This window comes from Mus musculus, chromosome 2, assembly GCF_000001635.26.
Source record: "Mus musculus strain C57BL/6J chromosome 2, GRCm38.p6 C57BL/6J".
Taxonomy (NCBI): Eukaryota; Metazoa; Chordata; class Mammalia; order Rodentia; family Muridae; genus Mus; species Mus musculus.
Genome location: NC_000068.7, coordinates 157,399,162 through 157,409,043, shown reverse-complemented (window position 1 = coordinate 157,409,043; position 9,882 = coordinate 157,399,162).

The window sequence follows — 9,882 nt, the reverse complement described above, 5'->3', positions numbered from 1 at the left end:
TGGCCTCTGACACACAGAGATCTGTCTGCTTCTGCCTCCCATGTGCTGGGATTAAAGGCATGTACTGCCAAACCTTATCCAAAACATTTCTTATTTATTTATTTATTTATTTATTTATTTATTTATTTATTTATTTATTTGAGACAGGGTTTCTCTGTGTAGCCCTGGCTGTCCTGGAACTCACTTTGTAGACCAGGCTGGCCTCGAACTCAGAAATCCGACTGCCCCTGTCTCCCAAGTGCTGTGATTAAAAGTGTGTGCCACCATGCCCAGCTTGTTTTGGGGTTTTTTTGTTTTTTGTTTTTTTAAGACAGGGTTTCTCTGTATAGCCCTGGCTGTCCTGGAACTCATTTTGTAGACCAGGCTGGTCTCCAAATCCCCTGCCTCTGCCTCCCAAGTGCTTTATTTTATTTTCAATCATGTGTATATGTGTGGGTATGTGCACCTATGAGTGCAGGTGTGCCCGAGGCCTGGGATTCCCCCCGGAGCTGGAGTTATAGGCAGTTGTGAGTGCTGGGAACTAAACTAAGGCCCTCTACAAGAGCACTACGAACCACTGAGCCATCTCTCTAGCCCTGTCACCATCTTTTGCAATTGTCTGTGACCTCCTGATCCTGAAAACTGAAAGTCATAAACGGCGGTGGTGATGCACACACCTTTAATCCCAGTACTCATAAGGCAGAGGCAGGCAGATCTCTGAGTTCCAGGCTAGCCTTGTCTACAGAGTGAGTTCCAGGATAGACAGGGCTACCCAGAGAAACCCTGTCTCAGAATAAAAATTAATTAAAGCAAACAAACAAGAAACAACTGAAAGCCATCGCCCTTGGCCCTTGTTCCAGAAGGAGGTCTGGGAGCAAAAGGGCTTTGTTGTGTGGTTTAACAGCCCCGGTGCCCAAGCTCCTCATCCTTTTACTAATGGCCTCAGTCAGCCTCTGACTTGGGAAACAGAACAAGAATTGAAGTGTAAAAACACGGAGTCCCTCAGTGACAGAAAAACAAAAGGACTTTAGGCCTCCCTCTAGCAGAAGTCTGTAAGGTGTGGTCCATGGTTTCACGGTCTTACACCCTGTTCCACATCCCCCTCCCCATTAATGTGACATCTGGGTCCTCATTCAGAGCTGTGCTAGCCCCTACGGTCTCCAGAACTTCCCACTACTCTGTTCCAGGAACTTGCAGGCTCCAGCCTGTGGGGGAAGGGAGGCCTTCTGGAGGCAGGCTACTGGTCATCATGTAGCACCCCAAGCTCTCAGAGTGAAACAAGCCAAGCAAAAGATGACTCACTCACGGCATCCTTTGCCAGTTCCCGGGAAAACACAGATCATGAAACCCATCTGGGGACTTCTAAGGACAGAAAGGGATTTCCAAACGGCGCCTCTCCTTGGTGGGCAGAAGCTGGGGGAACTGAATGTGTGTGTATTTCCTTCCCCAGAGACATCTCGGTCCTCTCAAAGCGAGGGATAGTGTCCTCCAAGAGCACTAACTGAGCAGCAACGCTGCTCCATACACAGGAAGCTAAGCAGGACCTCAGCCACTGTGACAGCGGACCTACTGTGTGCAGTTAAAAACAGTTTAGAAAGCTGGTGCACACCTTTAATGCCAGCACTCAGGAGGCAGAGGCAGGCTGATCTCTGTGAATTCCAGGCTAGCCTGGTCTACAGAGTAAGTTCCAGGACAGCCAAGACTACACAAAGAAACTCTGTCTCAAAAACCCAAAACAATCAAAACAGTTTAGAAACCCTTCCAGGCGGTGCATATCTGGAATCCCAGCATTTGAGTACTTAGGCAAGAAGAGGAAGATGTCAGGATAACCTGGGCTACAAGGTGAGGTTTTGTCTAAATAAAGAACAAGCAAAATGAAACAAAACAAAACAAGAGTGACTACTTAGCTGTTCTGGGTGTTCATTAGTTGATTCTGGTGACTCCAGTCAGGACTCCCTGATCACTCGTGTTGCTCTAACACGGAAAAGAAATGTTTTTCACTGTGGAGTCCAACATAATTTGTTCCACATTGCCATGGAGGGAGGTGATATGTGTGAAGAGGGTTCTCAAAGGTGAAACAGGTAACTTGGGATAGCCAGGAGTTAGATGGGCCAACTCCAAGATTCACAGACAACCAGCCTAGCATTACAAAGACAGATAAAGAGTGGTATGGTGGCACATACTGTTAATCCCAGAAGGTAGATCCCTGAGTTCAAGGTCAGTGTGGTCTACAAAGTGAGTCCCAGGCTAGCCAGGGCTAATATAGTAAGACTATCTCAAACAAACCAAGACAGACAGAAAGAGTGCTCTCATTTTGAATTACAGGACAATGGTGCTCTAGTATATCAGCTGTGCATGCCTACCGCTTTAAAAGAGAGAGGGGATAAAAGAGAGCAGGACTGAGCGGGGCACCAGGGTGGTACAGGCAAGAGGATCAGAAAGTTCAGTGTCATCTTCATCTACATGTTGAGTTTGAGGTCAGCCTGGGCTACAAAAGCAAACAACAAAAACTCAAAAGTATATTTGGGGACCAGATGATGGTTCATGGCAGTAATCCTAGCACTCAGGAGGCAAGGCAGGAGACCTGTCATGTGCTCAAGGCCATTCTAGGCTACAGAATGAAACCCTATCTTGAGAAGCTAACAGAAGGGCTGAAGAGATGGCTTAGTGGTCAAGAGCACTGGCTGCTCTTTCTGAGGATCACGGCACACAACCATGTGTCAGGAGATCTAACGTCCTCTTCGGGGCTTAGAGGGCACTGTGTCCTTAGAGGGTACATGCAGACAAAACACCCATACACATAAAATAAGTAAATAATAAAATCACACCTTAGGACTGGGACTATAACTCAGAGATAGAGTGTTTGCCTAGCATGCTGGAGGTCCTGAGTTTCATCAAAAATAGACAAACAGCTGGGCAGTGGTGCTATATGCCTTTAATCCCAGTGCCGGGGAAGCAAAGGCAAGGAGATCCATGAGTTCAAGGCCAGCCTGGTCACCTCTCTCTGTGTGTGTGTTTGTGTGTGTGTGTGTGTGTGTGTGTGTGTATGTGTGCGAGAGCTACACTCTCAGCAGCTCCCTTCCCCAAACTAGGCAGGTGTGACAATGACCTTAGCCTTGTTTCCTCAGGCTTTCTGGGTCCCAACACACTTCTGACACCTAGGAGTTCAGTGGCTGCGTTGAACTTGTCTCCAGTCAGCTGCCAACCCAGTAAACCCTTAGGGCAGAGAAAGGGTGGATGGAGGGACCAGATGGCCTAGAGGCGTGATGTCACCATCACCTGAGCACTGAGCTCATTGTTCTAGCAAGTTCCTCAAGGCAAGTTGCTTGGTGTGTCTGAGCCTCGGTTTCCTCAGAGGTGAGCAAATCAGCCTCAGAGATTTGCTGAGGAGGCAAAGGGCGAAGCATTTGACATCGTGTCTAGCCCCGGGATGAAAGTTTGTTTAGGACAGCTGACCTGGAGGGAAAAGGTTGACATTCTGTCAACAGAGAGAACCTTAAAAGTAGAGGGCTCATTATTGTTGTGCACGTGTAGGGTGTATGCACGCGAATGAAGGTGTGTGCGTGCCACAGCACACGTGTGGCAGGCAGAGGATAGCTTCGTAGAGTTCTTTCTCTTCTTCCACTGTGTGTTCCAGGGGTTGAATTCAAGTTGTCAGAGTCATGAAGCAAAGGTGCTTACCCACTGAGCCATCTTTCCAACCCTAGGACACTGTGGTCCCCCTAGAAAGCCTTTGCACCTCCCCGAGGCATCCTGGGTAGCGGTGTCTATGTTATCATGCCATTTGACTAGAAACAGGAAGTGTGTGTTGTGTGTGTGTGTGCTTGGCTTATTGCACACACCAAAATTCTTTTCAGATTTATTCGGGTCCTTTATTATTGTTTTTAAATATACCACAATTTGTCTTTTTGTGAAATTATTTTTCTTTTCTTTTCAGAAAGGGGAGGTCGGGCAGGGAGACAGGTTCTCACTGGCCTAAAACTTACAATTGCTCTGCCTCCATTTCCTGAGTACTGAGATGACAGAGGTGTGTGCCACCATGCCTTCGCCAATTCTGTTTTTGATAGCACCTGGCATGTTTCTGGTTGTTTTGCTTGGTTTCTGTTTTTAGAATGTGTCTTGCTACATAACCTGGCTAGCCTGAAACTCACTATGTAGACTAAGCTAGCCTCAAATTCCACCTGTCTCTGCCTTCCAGTTGCTGGGATTAAAGGCATACACCACCACCCCTGGCTATTTCCAGTTTTTAACTTTTATCAATAAAGCTACCATGAACATTCCTACTGGAATTTAGCACAAGACTCTGTGGATAGCTGTGTTCACTTCCCTAGGGTGATGCCCAGGGGCAGAATGCAGAGCTGGGCGGCCTGTGTAGCAGCCTGGAACTCCCCTGTGCTTTTCCAAGGTTACTGTTCTCCTCATCCTCCTGCCGGACACACCAGCCTCTCCATATGGCGTGTTCAGTCTTTTTGACTCTCTTCAGTCCGGAGGCTAATGGACATTGTGGTTTTAATGTGTATTTCCATGATGACTAGCAGTGAACTCTTTTCTCACACTTATTTAGAACTCGTGTGCATGTGCAGGCCTAACATGCATATTTATGTGTGCATAGGTGTATAGGTGCGTGTGTGCATGCACATTTGTGTGTGTGTGTGTGTGTGTGTGTGTGTGTGTGTGTGTGTGTGTACATGGAGACTGAAAAACACCGCATCCACTCTGCTTATCTGGGTGTTAGGGATCAAATTCAGGTCCTTTCCTTACACTTTACTGAATGAGCTAGAACTTGGCGGGCTGGAGGTGCACCTGCCTGTACATGTGTGTGTGAGCGTCACAGATTAGGGCTGGAGAAATGGCCTAGTGGTTAAGTATATACTGCTCTTCCAGAGGACCCAAGTTCAATTTGCAGCACCCACATCAGGTGGCTCATAGTTGTAACTCCAACTCCAGAGGGATCTAGATACCTCTGGCCTCTGTTGGCACATGCACTCATGTGAACACATCCACACAGAGACATAAAAACATAACTCAAAATAATAAAAAATAAATCTGCATGTAATGAGCATAGTAAAATATGCTTTTTAGACATGTAAAGATAACTGAGTCAAGACCCCTACTGCACCCAAGGCTGCACCTGATAACCAGAACCCAGTGACGTCACTCACTCAAGGTAAACAGGCAGAACCCTAGAGACCCCATGATGCCCACTGGACAGTATAGAAGCAGAGACTAAGAGCAATGCTCTGCTCTGCACATCTGGAGAGACACCACCTTGATCTGCTCTGCAGCTGGAGCGTCTCCCTCAGGATCCTGACCCTGGAGTCAGAGACTTCTGTTAGAGACTGGACCTGACCTTCAGCTAAGATATACCACACAGGAGAGCAGCCTTGGGGAGACAGGCCCAGGACTGAGTTAGGAATTCAGAGTGTGGACGTTGTGTGACGACCCTCAGCATAACAAAACATAACTTTTGTTATAACAACTACTCACACCTACCTTCTTGCTTGAAACAGAAAGTCATGGATTAGTGTTGATTGTCTTCTTTTTCTCCTGTTTAGTTTTTGAGACAGGGTCTCTCACTGAGCCTGGATCTCACTGTTTCTGCTATATTAGGGGCCTATGAGCCCCACCATCTTGTCTTCCATCCACTCTCTCATCTACCCTGGATACCAGGGCTACAAGCACTGCCATGCCTCTTTTTTTCTCTTACCTGATGCTGGGGATCTGAACTCCGGCCTCCCTGGCCCAAGTGGTTTGTTGTTGCTTTGAGTCAAGGTTTCATGAAGCCCAGACTGGCCTTGAATTCACAATGTAGTCACGGGTGACGTTAGTTTCTGATTCTCACGTTTGCGCATACCAGGTGCTGGTATTAAGGATCGGGCCTGAATTACCACGCCTGTAATCTTTGAGACTAAGGGTCCAAAGTGGGTCTCTGTGGATGAAAAATCAAGATGTTTGCTTTATCAGGAAGAAACTTCCTCTGTGGGGTGCTGGGAATTCTATACCTCATCTTATGACCTCCTCAGTCAGCCCACGTTCCTTGCTCATAGCTCCAACTTCTGCTTCTGGGTCACATCCTCTCTGACATCAATTTTCCTTTCTCCTTCTTTTTTTTTTGTAAGGATTCTTGTGATTCAACTGGGCCTAGGCTTTGGGAATTAGAACACAGATGTTTTGGGGGCATCTTATCTAAGTGAAGTGGGAACACGAGGCAGAAGAGGCCTTAGGTGGGGTTGCCTGGCAACTTGGAAGATGGAAGCCAGTAAAAATGGGGTAGAGTTGAGGAGAGGTCAAAGGACGTAAAATGTCCCTCAAAGCTTCTGTGAGTTCCAGTGAGAACTTTGGCCATTACCTGCCATGGAAGTAGGTAAGAGACATGATCGCAAAAGTTAAAAAAAAAATCTCACATCTATCTATCTATCTATCCATCCATCCATCTGTATACATATTATCTATCAATTATCTATCATCTATCTATCTCTATCTGCCTTCCTATCATCTATCACCTATCTATATCTATTTGCCTATCTATCTATCCATCCATCCATCTACCCATCATCTATCATCTACCTATCAACTATCAGCTATCTATATCTATCTGCCTAGATATCTATCTATCATCTATCTATTTTTCTGTCTGTCTATCATCTATCTCTATCAGCCTACCTACCTTTCATCTATCTCTATCTGCCTACCTATCATCTATCTATCATCTATCCATCATCTACCTATCACCTATCTTATCAATCTATCCATCCATCTATCTATCCATCCATCCATCCATCCATCCATCCATCCATCCATCTATCTATCTATCTATCTATCTATCTATCTATCTATCTATCTACCTACCTACCTACCTATCTACCTATCTATCTAATTTGAATGAAGAGGAGACAGGCACACACACAGTAGAAGTCAGAGGACAGCTTGCTGGAGTTGGTTCTCCCTTTCCACCATGTGTTTCCCCAGGGATCAAACTCAGGTAAGCCTTGGAACCAAGCACCTTTACCTGCAGAGCCCTCATGCTGGCCCAATCTCTCTCTCTCTCTCTCTCTCTCTCTCTCTCTCTTTCTCTCTCTCTCTTTTTCTTTTTTTTTTTTTAAAGATTTATTTATTATTTATTATATGTAAGTACACTGTAGCTGTCTTCAGACACTCCAGAAGAGGGAGTCAGATCTTGTTACGGATGGTTGTGAGCCACCATGTGGTTGCTGGGATTTGAACTCTGGACCTTCGGAAGAGCAGTCGGGTGCTCTAACCCACTGAGCCATCTCACCAGCCCTCTCTTTTTCTTTTAGGTAGGGTTTCTCTGTATAGGCTGTCTCTCTCTTTCTCTCTTTCTTTCTTTTAGATAGGGTTTCTCTGTATAGGCTGTCCTGGAACTCACGCTGTAGACCAGGCTGGCCTCGCACTAAGAAATCTGCCTGCCTCTGCCTCCCAAGTGCTGGGATTAAAGGTATGTGGCACCCCTGCCCGGCCCAATCTTACAATTTTTAACAGGTTGTTGCCAGCTGCTATGTTGAGAACAGACTACCTGTGAGGAGGTTGTTCAATATTCAGGCTGAGATAACTGTAGGCCAGACTTCAACAGTGGCAGGAAGTGGTGAGATGGGGGATCATTCTAGATTTTGAGCTGCAGGGAGATACTTAAAGATCAAACAAGAGAGGGGAGTCAAGGGTAACTCCAAGGTTTTTTTTAAGATGTTTGGCTCAATGGGATACAGCTTTTTGCTAGCAGACCATGAGCTTACCATGTACAAAGCTCTGAGTTCAAATGCTAGCAACCCTTGCTCCCAAAAAGATACTTTTTATATTGATATGTTCTCTAGTACTGTAACAAAATACCCTAGACAGGCTACTTTAAAAAGAAATTTATTTAGATCACAGTTTAAGCCTGAAAATCCAAGATTGGAAGGAATAGCTCTTGCAGCCCTTGTGGGTTCTGGAGAGAAATTTGGCCTTTATCCAAATAAGACAGGGTTGATGAGAGATGTGATCTCTCAGTTTGGCTTCTGCCTAGCGCTGTAGCTGGTAACATCAAGAAAGGATCATGCTGCCAGGCGTGGTGGTGCACGCCTTTAATCCCAGCACTTGGGAGTCAGAAGCAGGCAGATTTCTGAGTTCGAGGCCAGCCTGGTCTATAGATTGAATTCCAGGACAGCCAGGGCTACACAGAGAAACCCTGTCTCGAAAAACCAGAGAGAGAGAGAGAGAGAGAGAGAGAAAGAGAGAGAGGATCGTGCTTATGAACATGGGTTTGTCTCAACAGATGTGAAATGAGTCCCCCTTCCACCCACAGTGTGGAGACAGAAACACTGAAAGAAGTGAAAGGGGACCTCCCCCACTTACAGCCTATGCAAATTCCATCATGAAATACAGTCTAGTTATATGTTTGCGTGAGTGTCTTTGTGTGGGCACGTGCACCTGAGTCCGGGTGCCATCAGAGGCCAGAACTGGGTGGCCAAGACCCCCTGCAGCTGGAGCTGACGATTGTCTGACTGGATGTTGGGAACTGGACTCAGGTCCCTGAGCCATCTCTCTAGCCCATTAAGAGAGATTACAGTCTAAAACATAAAGCTTGAGAAAGGGAAAGAGAAAGAAGAAAGAAGGAGGAGAAGAAGGAGAAAAGTCCCTTGACATTAGCCTTGGCAACAGGTGTTTGTTTGAGACAGGGTCTCTCTCACTATGTAGCCTTGGCTGGCCTGGAGCTGCCGTGGTGTATGTAGACCAGGCCGTTCTCAAATTCATAGAGATCTGCCTGCCTCCTGCTCCTGAGTTAAAAGTGTGCACCACCATGCCTAGCGTCTCTCTTTCTCCTTTTTGGATACAACAGTAAAGCACACATGGCAAGGACCACGCACACACGTGCACAACGTCCCACTGAAGGCTCACGGCAGGGAGACGAGATGGAAGTCGCTCTACAGAAAGGCATGGTTAATAAAGGGCCAATGTCTAAAATAGCACACACACAAGCCAGTAGCAAAAAGAGCTAATTTGTCTGTCTTAATAGCGGCCAAACGACCTCAACAGACACTTTTCTAAAGTTGGTCTCCACGCGGCCAGCTGGCGTGTTGGAAGTTCCTCAACTCCCATTGTCAGGGAAGTGTAACAAGACCAGGCATGGCTGCCTCCACATGCTAGGACGCTCTCTCAAGAGGAAGCTAAATGCTAGCAAGGGCACAGAGGAGTTAGAACCCTGGTACCTGTCAGCAGTTAAAATTTTAAAAGGCTCCAGAAGCAAAAAACAGGCTCAGCTTGGAGGCACAGGGCACACACCTTTAATCCCAGGACACAGAAATCAAAGGCAGACAGATAGATCTCTGTAAATTTGAGGCCAGCCTGGACTACACAGTTCCAGGGTGGCCAGGGCTGCATAATGAGTCCCTGCTTGAAAACCAAAACCAAAACCAAACCAAACCAAACCAAAAGATAAAGTGGCTTTGTCAACAATGGAATAGAACACATTTTAACAACAAAAAAGCTAGGCATTGTGCTCATAATCCCAGAACACAGGAAGCTGGGGAGGAAGGAGAGAGGGAGGGAGGGAAGGAAGGGAGGGAAGGAGGAAGGATTCTGCCATTTGTAACAACAGACAGGGTACCAGAGGATGATGTAGTGACTAAGCGGATACAGGATGCCATGGTCTTCTTTGTCAATCAGTCTGACAGCAGAGTGGGGCATGCCAGGGGCTGAGAGGACAATGCCACGGGAAGACACTGGCCAAAGGTACGAAGCTTCAGTTATGCAAGATGACTAAATTCCAGAGGTCTAACATGTAGTAGCATTGTGATCTCAGGTGATGGAATTGTGTGTGCTTAAAATGTGCTGAGCAGGTAGATTCTGTGTTCAAAATACTTGTACACTCACATGCTCACACACACTCATACCCCATACACACACTCA